General features: G+C 41.3%; 1 long non-coding RNA gene across 1 annotated transcript; it reads left to right on the top strand.

Moving 5' to 3' along the window:
* Positions 1–1,479: 1,479 nt before the first annotated feature.
* LOC136794150 (uncharacterized) lies at positions 1,480–13,881 on the top strand. Its single transcript, XR_010840514.1, has 4 exons — positions 1,480–1,552; positions 7,536–7,721; positions 11,835–11,934; positions 13,757–13,881. It is a non-coding gene; the product is annotated as an uncharacterized lncRNA (long non-coding RNA).
* Positions 13,882–14,685: the final 804 nt, after the last annotated feature.

Genomic DNA, 14,685 nt, shown 5'->3' with positions numbered 1-14,685 from the left:
TGTTTCTCTATTTTTGAGTGGAAGGCAGAGTTCTTTGGGCATATTCTGCTCTTTTGAATAGAAGTCTAATCTCAGAAATAATGACTCACCATATACCAAAATGTTTATTGCAGCTCTATTTACGATAGCCAGGACATGGAAGCAACCTAAGTGTCCATCAACAGATGAATGGATAAGGAAGATGTGGCACATATGTACAATGGAATATTACTCAGCCATAAAAAGAAATGAAACTGAGTTATTTGTAATGAGGTGGATAGACCTGGAATCTGTCATACAGAGTGAAGTAAGTCAGAAGGATAAAAACAAATACCGTATGCTAACACTTATATATGGAATCTAAAAAAAAAAAAAAAAAGTCATGAAGAGATTAGTGGTAGGATGGGAATAAAACACAGACCTACTAGAGCATGGACTTGAGGATATAGGGAGGGGGAAGGGTAAGCTGTGACGATGTGAGAGAGTGGCAGGGACATATACATACTACCAAATGTAAATTAGATAGCTAGTGGGAAGCTGCCGCATAGCACAGGGAGTGCACCTCTGTACTTAGTGACCACCTAGAGGGGTGGGATAGGGAGGGTGGGAGGGAGGGTGACAAAAGAGGGAAGAGTTATGGGAACATATGTATATGTATAACTGATTCACTTTGTTGTAAAAGAGAAACTAACACACTATTGTAAAACAGTTATACTCAAATAAAGATGTTAAAAAAAAAAAAAGAAAAGAAATAATGACTCACTTTTGGAAAGTAAGACAAAGGAAACTTTGAAGAGAATCTGAGAAATATCCTCAAGGGCTGATTAGATCTTCAAGGAAATTTCTTCCTCCTGTTGTTATATAAGTACACGCACAGATTAAAGGACTAGAAGATTCAGTAATACTTTATTAACAAAACTCTTTTATTGAGTAAATTGGAGAGTAGTATAATTAATGTCTTAAAATGCTGGCTAACCGATTTTTAGGTTTTGGATATTAGATATTGAATAGTACAACAGTGCAGATTAAGATATGAGCTTCTTTGCAGCATATAAATGAGAAGTAATCACAGCCTAGTATATCATAAACGGTAATCCACATGTTCATTCTAAAAAAATCACATTGTTTTTTATTTTGAAAACATAGATGTAATAAAATAGCCAAACCCGCACATATACAGACATAAACACTCACACTTACATATTCAGTCACCTTAGAGCAAATGAATAACCACATGATTTTAGTGTCTGCATTGCATTTACAGTTTAGTTGAATTCAGTTGTAATAGTTACAGCCAATTCGTGAAGGCCAGATATCATGAGTCAAGTTTCAACAAAGAGAAGACAAACATGGAAAGCAACAAGAATCTTATGCTAATATGCAAAATGTTTTTTTTTTTAATTTTTGGAAAATGAATTTCTATTAGATAACAATGAATTTTACCAAAAGAAATAAGTAGAAAGTAATGACTCACTCTGTTGTTTTCTTTGCTCTCAGCAGTGAACAAAGCAGCAAGAGGATAGCAACTAAAAGATGTTTAAATGACTCTGGAATAGAGAATATTCCATGGAGTGTAAGTTGTATCACTTCAGATGGTCTTTAATGGGTCCATTGTCACATGAATGAATGATTCATAGATATTAATCATTAATGAATGATTAATAGCATAAATGGAAGGGAGCAATGCCTAGAAGCAAGCCTAGTTATAGCAAAGGTTAAATAGGTTATCATTTTGTTTTCTGCAATGTCTGGTTTTATTTAACTTCTAGTTTTATTTAACAAACTCACTTAAACAGGGGCAGAGGGGTAACAGTTTAGGAAAATCAACAAGTGAAGTGAATATTCTAATAAATAATTATAAATTTTAAAATAAATATAAGTAATTTATCAGTTGATTAAAAGTCCAAGTCAGATGTATAGCTTCCAAGACAGAATGCTAAGTATAGACTGAGGGCATAAACCTCCACTATCACGCTCACTAATGCACTTCCATCTCCCAGGACAATTCTCGGCACCTGATAGGCATGTGACAAAATTACATTCAATATATTAATCAAACGATTGTCGGGTGGAAGGATGCTGAAGTGCAGAGAACGTAGGTGCCGGGGACACGGCATGGCGTTGTACTCCAGTACTGACACTAACCAGCTGTTTAACTTTGTAAACATACTGAGCTTTCTGGGACTAATTCTTAAAAGAGGAGAGTAGATCACATGATACCCAGGGCCCTTTAAGCTCTTACGGAGTGAAATTGATAAAGCAACTAGGAAATATGACTTGGCGGTAAATGGAGACAATGCACAGTCTTTGACAGGGACATAGTTAACCTCCTCTGCTCAGTCCTGCAAAGTATAGTAAATGAACAGCAGGGTCACCAAAGCTCGACAATTGATCCTTAGCAGCTCCCATAAATGTCATATATCCTCAAGTCCAATAAAGGTAAAACAAACTCACCTAACTAGGACAACGAGACTGCTTTCCCTCCTCTTTCCTCCTCTTTTCCACTCTTTCCCACTCAGCCTATCCTTGTCCATCACTCTCATAATAAAGGGTAAAGTTAATTGATGAGGGTTTGAAGTAAGGGCCCTTGACCATGGAACTGTGAAAAGAAAAAGAGAATGTTGTGGGTACTCCGAGGCAGGAGGGTCTGCCTACCTTCTGTATGCCAGAAAGTGGTTATAACTGAGTGTTTTGCTTCTTTTCTTTTTTTGCTGAAGTCGCAGGGAAGGAGGTCTCCATTGATTGCCTTTTCTCTTGAGTATACGGTCACATTGTCTGTTTCTTTGTACATCTGGTAATTTTGGTTTGTTTGTTTGTTTGTTTTTTGGTGTTTGTTTGTTTGTTTGTTTGCGGTACGCGGGCCTCTCACCGTCGTGGCCTCTCCTGTTGCGGAGCACAGGCTCCGGACGCTCAGGCTCAGTGGCCGTGGCTCACGGGCCCAGCTGCTCCGTGGCACGTGGGATCTTCCCGGACCGGGGCACGAACGCATGTCCGCTACATCGGCAGGCGGACTCCCAACCACTGCACCACCAGGGAAGCCCTGTACATCTGGTAATTTTGGATTGCATCTTGTGCATTATGACTGAGACATCATAAAAACTCTGAAGTCTGACATATTCCTCTCAAAAGTGTCGATTTAGTTTTCTGTTGTGACTAAACTCAAATTCCCCACCCTGTCTCCTTGGAAATGGACAGTAGCTAAAATCCCTGTTCTATTCATTTAGCCTTAGATGAACTTAGCTTAGTCTACATGTAGAACTACACGTGGATAGTTCTGGAGTCAGCCAGAGACGTGGGTATTTTATATACAGAATTTGGGGCTCTTCCACTGTGGCTTTCCCAATATCAGGATTTCCTTTCTCTCTTTCCAGCTTCCATGTTCACTTGAACTCTGTCCTTTCACTTCTCAAGCCAATAAGGCCTTGTGTTTCCATCTGGGTTTTAGACACCCAGCATGGCCCTGACTGAAGCCTGGCCTTGGCTAAAAGCTGTAAAAAATGGGAACTCACAGAGTCCTCTTCTCTTTATCTGAGTTTCTACTCACTGCTCCTGAATCTTTTGAATGCTTTGCCATTCACAGGCAGATTAACTGAGCTAGGAACTGAAGCAACCACTTTTCCTACATGTCAACTAAGTACATGTTTCCTACACTTCTTTTCTATCTCAGAGATTATTTAAAATTAGCACCTCCTACTAGGATACTGTCCACTTTATCTCTTAACTCTTTGTACCCTCCACTCACATGCTTAAGAATGGGAACACTTGGAATTAAAGATGAGTTGAAGCTGGCTAGATGCAAGGTATAGAATTAACATCTAATACTTTTCATCCAAACTGAGTCACTTTTGAGAGTTAAGGAATGTTATTAATAAGATAACCAATGTAAAACGGCAACGTCTTTGGCAATTGCACTGATTAGGTTCATTTCTGCTTCTTCCACTGTATTAGTTTCCCACAGTTGCCATAACAAAGTGCCACAAACCAGGTGGCTTTAAAACAACAGAAATGTATTGTTTCAAGATTGTGAAGGCTAGAAGTCTGAACTTAAGGTGTTGGCAGGGACATTTTCTTTCTGAAAACTGTAGGGAAATCCTTCTTTGCCTCTTCCTAGCCTTTGGTGCGTCTCTGGGAATCTTTGGCGCTCCTTGGTTTGTAAATGCATCCACTCCAATCCTCCACCTTCACAGGGCATTGTCCCTGTGTCTCTGCCTTCACATGGACATCTGATACAGTCCTACCTCTTTTATGTTTCTGCTTTTCCATTTACAGTTGAAAATTAGTGTGAATCCAATGTCAACACAACGTTCTGCTGATGTAAGGTATAGACAACCAAAGGCAGCTAAAGTACAAATTTAGAAGGTTATTTCTTCCAAAACAGTGATTCCGAAAGGTAGTTACATTATGATTGTTGAAGTGGCCCGGTGATCACGGTAATCCCAGTTGCAGGTTTACATTGTACATCGTACCTTAATATTCTCCAGCACTGGTAAATATAATTCCCAGTCATTTTTGATTCAACACTAGACTATTTTACAATTTAAACAAAGATGAATTATAGAAGCTCAGAACCTTATCTTTCTCAGTCAACTTGCTACAGAATACATTCAAATGCTCAAGGAGTTTGCATGAGTTGAATATTTCATTTTGGCATCCCTAGTTTTTCATTTATAATAACTGAAGATTGTTCACATCAGATAAGAACAAAAGACTTTAACCTCTGAAAAACTTAAAAGTCTATAACAGCAGCAGCATTCAACAATGCATATAATTAGAATATAAGTATGGCCCAATTTTTATTCCACTACAGCTCAGTGTAACAGCCCTCAGAATAACAGTATAATTTTATTACTTCATTTCAATAGTTTTCCTTTTCAATCTTGTGAAAGAATATCCATTTACAACCTACTTATTCAGAGCATTCACAAAGGTACCTCAAAGTCTGAATCTTCTTCACGAATTGTACTTTGAGCAAAGTTTTAAAAGAGCACTTTTCTCACTTGATTTTATTGCTGACATCAGAAATAGGATCACAAATGCTTGCCCACAAGTGCAATCTGGATTGTGGAGCACTTTCCTTCGGTCAGCCTATATTGTGTTATAAAAGTGAATTTGACGGTTTCCCTGGTGGCGCAGTGGTTGAGAGTCCGCCTGCCGATGCAGGGGACACGGGTTCGTGCCCCGGTCCGGGAAGATCCCACGTGCCGCGGAGCGGCTAGGCCCGTGAGCCATGGCCGCTGAGCCTGCGCGTCCGGAGCCTGTGCTCCGCAACGGGAGAGGCCACAACAGTGAGAGGCCTGCATACCAAAAAAAAAAAAAAGTGAATTTGAATGCCTGGGGTAGTATTTGTGTGAGCACACATGTGTGTGTATGTTTAGATACAGACCTCTTCGTCTTGTATTTTTATTTATTTATTTGAGGTAGCATTGATTTCTAATAGTATATAAGTTCCACATGTTCAACATTATGTTTCTAATTTTGTGTATCCTGAGATGTGCTCACCACCAAAATTTTATTTTCCATCTGTCACCAGACAGCTGATCCCTTCACTCTTTTCACCTTTCCCTCCACCCTTCTCCCTCTGGTAACCACTACTCTGTTCTCTGTATCTATGTATTCATTTTTGTTTGGTTTGTTCATTTATTTTGGTTTTTTGTTTGTTTGTTTATTAGTTTTTTATAGGCCACATGTGAGTGACATCACGTGGCATTTGTCTCTCTCCTTCTGACTTATCTCAGCGCAATGCCCTCAAGGTCCATCTATGTTGTTGCAAATGGCAAGATTTCATCATATTTTTTATAGCTGAGTAGTATCGCATTTTATATATATTCTGCATCTTCTTTATCCTGGAGATAAACCCAAGCACATATAGACAATTAATTTATGACAAAAGAGCAAAGAACATTCAATGGAGAAAGGACAACCTCTTCAATAAATGGTGTTGGGAAAACTGGACAGCCACATGTAAAAAAAGAAAGAAAGAAACTAGGCCGCTACCTCACACGGTACACAAAAACTGACTCAAAACGGATGAAAGACTTGAATGTAAGACAAGAAACCAAAAAAGAAATGAAACTGAGTTATTTATAATGAAGTGGATGGACCTGGAGTCTGTCATACAGAGTGAAGTAAGTCAGAAGGAGAAAAACAAATACCGTATGCTAACACATATATATGGACTCTAAGGGAAAAAAATGTCATGAAGAGGTTAGTGGTAGGACGGGAATAAAACACAGACTTACTCGAGCATGGACTTGAGGATATGGGGAGGGGGAGGGGTGGGCTGTGACGAAGTGGGGGAGTGGCAGGGACATATATACACTATCAAATATAAATTAGATAGCTGGTGGGAAGCTGCTGCATAGCACAGGGAGATCACCTCTGTGCTTTGTGACCGCCTGGGGGGGTGGGATAGGGAGGGTGGGAGAGAGGGTGATGCAAGAGGGAGGAGATGTGGGCGCATGTGTGTATGTATAACTGATTCAGTTTGTTGTAGAGGGAAAACTAACACACTATTGTAAAACAATTATACTCCAATAAAGATGTTAAAAAAAAAAAAAAGACAAGAAACCATAAAACTTCTGAAAGATAACAGAGGCAGTACATTCTTTGATGTCAGTCTTAGCAATATCTTTCCAGATATGTCTCCTCAGGCAAGGAAAACAAAAACAAAAAGTAAACAAATGGGACTACATCAAACTAAAAAGCTTCTGCACAGCAAAGGAAACTATCAACAAAACAAAAAGACAGCCTACCAGATGGGTGAAGATATTTGAAATGTATCTTCTTATACTTGGAGAAATCACACATTCAGGTTACCTGCCTGGCCCTGTGGACATTTAATTTAAGCACCTGCTACAAAAGTTGATTTAAACATCTTGAGAGAAAGACAATCTCAGAGGGAGGATTTTCTACAACTACACAAGTCAAGCCTCCAGCAGAGGTGAAGTTAGTGACCTTGGTTTCAAGAACCTTTTCAATGTTTAAATCCCAGATAGTAAGTATAGGAATTTGGGAGGCAGCGATGGATAAGTGTGCAGGACGTGGCTCTGGGCTCAGACAACCTGACTCAGATCGCTGCTCTTGCCGCTCACTGTGTGTATTTGGGACACTTTATGTGAACTGATGAAGACCCAGATCCTTCCTCTTTCAAATCAGAAATTGTGGCGGCATCATTACTGGGGTTCCGTTGCATGTGAAATTGCATATACTTAATAGTAATAGTATTCCTTCAATATTACCAATCCTAATAGTAAGTAACAATATTATTGGATTATTGAATAAAATATAAGATGAATTAAGATGACTAAGCAATTAAGGCCCCAGAAGGCAAAGTTCCAATAGAGATATATTAATACAGTGCAACGTATGTTTTCTCTTTTGCTTAATTTTATTATAATCATACTGAGAGCCTCTTCTTAAGTTTTGGTTTTTGTGTTTTTTTGCCCAGGGTTGATTTTCTTAGTAAATAGTTGCTGGGAATTATGTCTGGTTATATCCTCAGTTTACTGGCTTGCAGTGCTGGCTAACTTTACAGGAGATTTGTGTTTCTCTTCTAGGACCTCAAGGACCAAACTTTCTAAGCTGTGGTCTGCGAGTAGGAAGGAGCAATGGCTTTTGCAGGAGACCAGCCCTGTCTGCTTTCAGGCATGTCATAAGAGCTGAGTAAATTGGTTTGGTCTTCTTGAATAAGTTCCTCACAAAGCTCCATAGATTTCTGGACCTAATCCCTTATGATTGTGAAAGTGAGTACAAATGGATTCTTCGGCAATTCATTCCAGTACTTTTATGTGTTAAATTTGACTATCTACGCCTGGATTTTTGGAAGGTTTTCCTTTTAGCCATTTTTGTAATGAAAAAAAAAAAAAGAGTATCTTTTTCTATGCTTTAGCAGTCTCTTGGATCTCACATGGTTTTCCAAAGATAATCACCGGAGACTCCACAGCTATGTCTTATAGCCACAGTTGTTGGCAGACTCACAAGTAAAAGTTCACTTGGGGCTCACCGAGTTCCCCAAGTGTCATGTGCAAATGAAACCCCACTACCCACATTCCAGAGGATGTTCCACCTGTGACCCTGTCCATTCCGAACCTGGTTGTTTTCACACGAATCAAAGCCTTCTTCCAACTCAGAAACAATCTGTATGACCCTCAACTAGTCATATGACTCCCCACCTTGGGAAACAAGGTCAAAGACAAATTTGCTTATGATTTAATCTAATACACAAACCTCTTCTACTTCTGGAAGCCCAAAGGAGGAAAAGAGAAAACAAACAAAACAAATCACTAAATGTGCTTTAAATAATTGGTTCGAACAGTGTCAATTTAAGGTTGATCATCTTCACCAGTAATTTAGTTAAATGGTTCTTCACAACTGGCACGGAACTAGGTAGAAGCGGAAACAAAGCGGCCTGTAAATTAGCTGTTATTTTTGGATTTGGGAGATGCTAAGTGCCAGCAGAGGGAAGTCTGGTCAGGGGAGAGAATGTCCTGCTCAGAAAGAGAAGTTATGGGACATGGTGATACATCTGAGACGATTAAGAGGAATTTAGCTTTTCCTTATTTAGCCAGATTTAAAATGCTGGGATGCAAGGGCAACCATTTTGGAAAATTAGTAAAGGAATAAAAGAACTCCACATCTATTTTTAGGTGTGTAAATTTGCTTGTCTTCAATTTATGCTACTAAACTACTTTCTGAAGAGTAAGTCTGGCTGTGTGCATATGGAATACATTCAATATATAGCATATAATCAGATGATTTTCTTGTCAACATGAAACATGGCCAATGAGTTCCCGAAATTATAAAGATTTTAAAATAGATATTTTAAAGAGAGAATAAGCTGGTTATATTTTAAAGTGACTGCGTGAAAGGGCGTATTGAGAAAGCAGAGTTTATGCTCACAGAGGGATAGAAACGAGGCAGAGGGTTTCACAATGGCCTAAGTGGAAAGGAAAGTGCTCCTTTCAGGATGCAATTGTCATAGTAGTGGTGGGAGAGAATATAAATGCCGTCTGACACATCGTATTAGGACTTCCGTATGAAAGAAAGATTATGTGTATCATCACAGATCGAAACTCAGTTTATTTTCCTGATGCAAAACGATTTAACACAATCTAAGAATATCAACTATTCTACTAAGAATCCTAATTTTTTTTTTTTTTTTTTTTTTTTTTTTTTTTTTTGGCGGTACACGGGCCTCTCACTGTTGTGGCCTCTCCCGTCACGGAGCACAGGCTCCGGATGTGCAGGCTCAGCGGCCATGGCTCACGGGCCCAGCCGCTCCGCGGCATGTGGGATCCTACTGTGCCACCAGGGAAGCCCCATTTTCTTTATACAAGAGTACAAATCCATTTTTCTAAATCATGACTTCAAAATTACACATTCAGACCCTTGCAGGGACAGTTCTCTCATGGCTAGAAACTCGGTGTTGGTGTATTTGTGCATGTTTTATTTTTTGTGATAGCTGCACTTGACATGTTCTTTTCCCCCCCGACCCTGGAGATAGCTCATGTATGCTGAAAGGAGAACCCCTCAAAGGGAAATGTGTATAGCTTGTTATCCATTTGGCAGCTGGGAAAGAAGAGATGCTTATTAAATGCAGTTGAAAAGATTCTACCCAAACAGAAACACAGCTCAAACTAGCTTAATCTAAAATGAGAATTTAATGGCTCCCAGAGCAGAAATCTAGTTCGGGCATGGCTGGACCAAGAGGCTCTAACTTGATCAGCGGGTACTTCTGTTTCTCCCCTTCCCTGCTCTCTGGATGCGCATATACCCGCATACAGGTGCACACACGCACACGCGCACGTGCGCGCGCGCACACACACACACACACACACACACACTACATACACACACAGGTATTGTATTTGTTCTGTTGGTTCTGTTTCTCTGAAGAGCCCTGAATAATACAATGCTGTAGACATGTGGACTTGGGTCAGCAGGAGATCTGCCTGGTCACGGGTACACGTGTGTAAATGGGGTTAATAATTCCTGCTTCACAGGGTTTTTACAAGGGTTAGAAGAGACCCTGCAGATGAAGAACCCAACACAGCATCTGCTGCAGGATCAATAAAAAAATCTACCTCAGTTACCAGCACAGGTTGGATAAATTATTGTGTTTATAATGACCATCACTGGACCCGCTGGGGTGGTCAGTGTCCTGTGGAGAAATTAGACAGTGTTCTGTTTGCAGGACTTCAGGAAAATATACTTACTTGTGATGAACACAGTATCAAGGGAAACGGTGATGCAGTATCTGAAGCCCTGCACAGGAGTGAACCTTCTCAGGGTTTCTGTAAGCCATTCCCCGTCCACATTGCACCTCTGGAGCCCCTTCTCTCCCGGTTCACCCCCTGCCATTCTCCACCCACTCTCCTACCAGGACACCCAGGGAACACACACTAACAGCACCAGCAGCTGTACCAGAGCCGTTCTCCGGGGGCTCATCTGACAATCCTATGAGCACGGCCACACACTAGTCAGACAGTGTTTAATGATTCCCTACTGGATCACAGCTCTCTCTTCTCAGACCACAAATATTATGAGTCTTACATGTCTCTAACTCATATCCAGTGTTAATTATTACATCTAAAATAACCGTATAACTATACCCTAACCATAGCAGGAACTGCAGAAGACACTGTAATTAGTCTACCCAAATTTATTACCCCTCTTCTTCCATTTCTAAGGAAACCTCTACGTTGTTTGGGCAGCCATGTGTCCAGCTAAAAAAATCTCGATTTTCCAGGCTGCCTTCTAGCTAGTGGTGACCATGTGACAAAATTCTGCCCAATAAGAAAGAATCCAAATTTTGGGGCGGGCCTTCTGGAGAAGCTGCTCTTTTTTTGATAAAAAGTGTCAGACTCAGCTGGCACACTTTTTTTGCCCTTTCCCGCTTACTTTTTTGCCGCCTGGAGTACACATGTGATGCCTAGAGGCACAGCAACCATTCCGTGAATGTGAGGATGAAAGGCAGAACTTAAGGATCGCAGAACAGGAAGGTAGGAGGAACTTGGTTCTGAGGTTCAGTTTGGAGATACTCTTCCCAACCAGAGTGCATCTACCCTTCTGGTGCCTCTGGAGAAAATTTAATTAGTCTATTCTCATTATTCAGTTTGCTATCACTTGCAGTTGCAGGAAACTCTGAAACAAGTTACAAAATAATATGAGGAGAAGTATCAATAGAATTCCAGACATCTTAACAATCATCATGAAAGACAGCAACCAGATGTGACCACAGGCACTTATTAGAAGATAAAACAAGAAGAAACACAGAACTAGACAAATATAAGGTCGTTACTATCTACTGATTTTTCCTTTAACTTACCCCGATTGCATTTAACCTTTCATACTTTCATATTTCACACATACACACTCACAAATTTAGACAAATATTCACCTTATTTTAAAGTGATACAGTAGTCTCGATATGTTTTACTAGTTATTATGATTACAAGTTTGGTAAAAAGGAAAGAGATGTTAGAAGAAAATAATAAACTTTTCTGAAAAATCAAAGAAGAAATGACATGCCACCATTAGAAAGAACTAGCCTGCTTAGCAGTTATCTTTATTGTCAAATGGCTAGACTGAATGATGTTCTATTTTGTCCTCTTAATGGAAAATTGCAAGGATCAGTGAAAATTCGTAACTGAGGCATGAAATGAAGGCCATTTTCACCTGACTTAATCTATGTTGGCAATTACCATCTTTGACAGTAACTGCATGATTACAAAATTTCTTCCTCAATTTGATCTATATAATCAGACTTCATGAGAAGTCAATATGAATTGATCTGAATGAATATAAACTGTTATAAATGTTTAATAGCTCAGCTCATCAACCAAATCTTTTATCAGTGTTCTATGTGCTACGATCACATAAGAGCTAATCAGAGTGGCTTCTGTATTCGAATGAGTTAAGCGATTTTCACCATTCCGAAAGCAACAGGAATCAGACGTGAGTACTGTTGCCATTTGGCCTTTTCTTTTTATTCGTACTTGCCTCCTTTTTTCTGAGAATCATGTGTGGGCATTGAAGGGGTAGAGTGTAGGGCAGCAAAGTGGGGGATTTTGTTTCTGTCCTTTTTTTCCCTTGGAATTACAAACCCAAACCAACGTCCGGGGGATTTGCAACGAATACTGGATTTCCCTCCCCACAAATTGCAGGTGGCATTTGCCTCACTAAAACAAGCTGTCTTGGGCAGATCATTATCCCACATATAAGCTTAGATTTCCCGGTTGCTCTTACTGGGTCTTCTCTTTGCGTCGTCTGGTACAGGGAGGAGTGTTGGAGAGAAGGTACTTCTGTGATCTCTGATTCTCCCCCTAATACCAGTAATACCAGCAGTGCCCAGGGCAAGCACGCGGTCCCAGGAAGCCCCTTCCTCTTCAGGAATCTCAGAAATCCTATGTGTGGGACCCCCTGCATCAGGGGGAGGCCCAGGTGAGGGGTGCATTTACTTGTCACCTGAAAGCAGGGGGTGCTGGGGTCTGTCAGGCCAGGGCCACATGTGGCTGAGCAGGGGCTGAGCCACAGACTCTGTGGGAAGGTGTAGCCTTGAGCCCCATGTGGGACATGAGGGAATCCAGGTACCAGCGGGCAGGTCCAGAGTTGCCTCAGCAGAAGCTCTGGGTAAGAGAGGGAGGCAGCCCTGAGACCTGTCGGTCAGGAGGCTGAGGGACTGGGGTTAAGGCGCAGTGGATTTGTGATCGCTGCCAATGCCTGGAGAGCCCAGGGGCAAAGGGAAGGAGAGGCCGAGGGATGCTTCTCGGCAGCTAAGGAAACAGGCGCTGAAAGCTGTGGGTTAGTCCCACATAGAGGGTGGTCGCCTCAGTGCTTTCAGACTTGAAGAAGCATTGACCGGCCACCAGATGTTGTTAAAATTCGGACCCAGGGGTCAGGGTGTGACCAGATGCAGCATTTTCTGAGGCTCTGGGATGCTGTACTGCTCATCACACCCACACTGGGAGTTTGAGGTCCTCATGGGCATGTGGGCTGGAGGAAAAACAGTGTCTGGGCGAAAGACAGGGTCTTCCCAGCCTGAGTCAGGTCGGGGGGTGGGGGCGGTCCCAGGGAGGAGCCGGGACTCCTAGTAAATGCAGAAGGCAGGTCAAAGGGAGTTGGGTCCGCGGGTCCTTTAGGGGAGAATGAAGAGGGGGACAGAGGATCTTGTCTGCAAATGGATACCTCTGGGGATGCAAGGCTTTCGACTGGGTACTGAGATGCTTACAATCCACCTGTAAAGAGTGGATTCAGTACCTTTATTTCTTTTATTGACTGAAAGATTCTTTAAATTCTATAGTGCTTTACAACTTTCGAAAGTTTCACACACATGATTTCATATAATCCCATGATGACCCTTTTTTCCCCACGTCTATATTGTGCCTCCCTGCTTCCATCTCCCCACTGGTAAACACTAGTTTGTTTTCTAAATCTGTGAGTCTGGAAGCAACTTAAGTGTCCATCACAGATGAATGGATAAAGATGCGGTACATATACACAATGGAATACTACCCAGCCACAAAAAAGAATAACATTTTGCCATTTGCAGCAACATGGGTGGACTCAGAGGGCATTATGCTAAGTGAAATAAGTCAGACAAAGGCATACTTTATGGTATCACTTTACATGTGGAGTCTAAAAAACATAACAACCTAGCGAATAAGACAAAAAAGAATTATCATTATCATACAATGTTTGGAAAAGGAACAAATAGTTTCTTCAGGGAGTAACTGCCAGACATTGAACTAGGTATCCTAAACCTACTTTTATCCTTTAGAGCCTGGAGAGAGTGACAGCGCTGAAGTCAAAGATTGGGGCGACGTATCAGCTGACTTTGCGGAACTCGGTCGGGGAGGGAGCACGACAGGGAGGGAGGCTGGGAAGGTCGGCTGCATCTTCCAGGTAAGGGGTGGACAGGGCTGGGGTGAGAGCGCCCAGGAAACCACGTGGAGTCTGTCTGAGAAGAGCTGAAAACAATCTCTTGCTTAGTCCAGATTTCTGCATATCATTGTTTTTCAGCACCGAGAGCACATAATTGTAAAGAGCCAGTGTTTGACTCTCACGTATACTGGGGCCTGATGAGACAGCTGTTCTGCTCCGCTCTGCAGCCCACCCCGACCGTCCAGTACTGCCCCTGACCCAGCCCCAGAGGAGGAGTAGAACAGCTGTTCATCACAGTGACAGACACACCCACGCGGGAGAGATTGGAGGCACCTCACAGCTCTCTATGAAGTAAGCCTGCAATCCTCCTGCCTTGAAGACTGACTAAAATCAAGAAGTCCGAGCTTCACTGAGAAGCAATATAGTGTCTGTCCTAGAATGAACTAGTAAAACACTCAAGGTTTTTCTTCGCTCTGAGTAAGATGTAATTCATTGGCCCTATTACTATCTACCCAGCCCCAAAGCTGAGTTTACCATGATGCTGGTATTTTATTAATGACAGTTGGTGATCTTGTACCATACCCTGAGCTGATTTTATTTGATTGTATTTTATATATATGTAAATCGACTTAAAATAATATATAATTGGGGTATATTTTATAGGTGAAAAATGTATTCAAAAGAGTCACATCAATTTTTCGAGTGTTTACAAACCAGGAAGAAGTAGACATAGTATAAGGAAATGAGCCAAAGATAAAAATGCAAGCCCCCAAGGGCTTCCCTGTTGGCGAAGTGGTTGAGAATCCGCCTGCCGATGCAGGGGAC

The sequence above is a fragment of the Kogia breviceps genome, chromosome 4 (genome assembly GCF_026419965.1).
Source record: "Kogia breviceps isolate mKogBre1 chromosome 4, mKogBre1 haplotype 1, whole genome shotgun sequence".
Taxonomy (NCBI): domain Eukaryota; kingdom Metazoa; phylum Chordata; class Mammalia; order Artiodactyla; family Physeteridae; genus Kogia; species Kogia breviceps.
The sequence above is the reverse complement of the archived record's forward strand: the minus strand, read 5'-3'. Positions and strand labels throughout refer to the sequence as shown.